Genomic DNA, 1561 nt, shown 5'->3' with positions numbered 1-1561 from the left:
ATATATATATATATATATATGTAAATGTGTTAAAATAAATAATAAATGATTTTGTAGTGTTTATCTCTAATAAATGTTATATAATATATGTATGATTTATTGCACTGAAAAAGTTAAATGCAATTAACACTATTAACACTATTTTATTCTCCCAAACGAATAAATTATCAAACACTAAATTCAATTTAACTGTATCAACATTAATGAACAATTCAAAGCAGGCAGTTGGTTTTCGGACTGTAGTTTGAAACCTAAAGGTGGGTGATAGACATTTTGAGGATGGGTGTGTGATACATTGGTAAAATCTAAATAAGATAAAAATGGACTTTAATATAAGGATAGAAATGTGTTTAATAAGGATGGGGCGGAGGGCCATCAATTTAGCTTTTAGACTGGGTGGAAAACCCCAAATCTGTGTTGCCCTGCCCACCATAACCACATTATTGGGTTTCAATATGACGAGCATATTTTCAGATTCGACGTCGATCTCATCATAGCACCATAACGTTTAAAGCCCCATTCCCAGCAAAATCTCAGTTTTTAAGAAAAATCTAATTTTTGTATAATGTTATAAAGATTTATAAATATAATACGGAATTGCTAGTTTAACTGAATTTAGACATTCCTAAGAATGAAAAAAATGTAAAATAAGACTGAAATTTGATTTTTTGTGTTCCACACAAAAAATAAATGCGGATGAATTTTTCATGTTTGATTTTGCGATAGGTCGTGAGAAGAAATATAGTAGGCGCCGAAAACATTAGCCTATCCAACGCTGCTAGGCTAGGCCTAGCCTTACCTCGATTTAGGTTCTGTTATCACACATAAAAACTGCCGACATGATATTTTACGTTGCTAGTATTGACACTTGTGAAATATAATATTTCATAGGAATTATTTTAAATTTGTTAAAAAACTGATTCTGACTGAGATTTTGACACTTAAACAAGCATATCTCAGCCTAACCGAACGACCGCATTGTGCGATATGCGAAGTACAAAAACTAATCTCACTAGAGAGGGTGCACTTTATTGACTGTATAAAGTATACATATAAAAGCGAGAGTATTCCCAGTGGATGCCATCTACAACCTCTGAATTTGCCTAGTAACGATCAATTCGTCGAGAAAATGGTAATATTTTATGAGAAATAGTCTGTATTTCTCATTTGTTTTATTCTTTTGCGTAAAACTAAAATTCATGCCAATATTTTTCCATGATTTATAATAATTGGAGTAATGCAAATGCATATTTTTCTAAAAAAAAGTCAGTTTTTAGTAAAAAATTTTGCCGGGAATGTGGCTTTAAAAAATGGGTCTAGCCTATGATCCCTAGCTAGCTAGGCTAGGCATATTTTGAAAGGTCGCAAGATCAGCAGCGGGTGCCGTTTTCTATTCGACAGTTTATTGATTTTTATAAATTACAATATTTTTTTAATATAATTGAATTTTAACTATATGAAATATTCTTACCAGAAGTTATGTACGCCTATTTCCAATATGAATATTATAAAGCATTTCATTCGAGCGTGTACCCTGAACGCTAGTACTACTAGTAAGTAG

The sequence above is a fragment of the Anneissia japonica genome, unplaced genomic scaffold, assembly GCF_011630105.1.
Source record: "Anneissia japonica isolate Jap-2015-1 unplaced genomic scaffold, ASM1163010v1 scaffold5330_len1712360_cov203, whole genome shotgun sequence".
NCBI lineage: Eukaryota > Metazoa > Echinodermata > Crinoidea > Comatulida > Comatulidae > Anneissia > Anneissia japonica.
The sequence above is the reverse complement of the archived record's forward strand: the minus strand, read 5'-3'. Positions refer to the sequence as shown.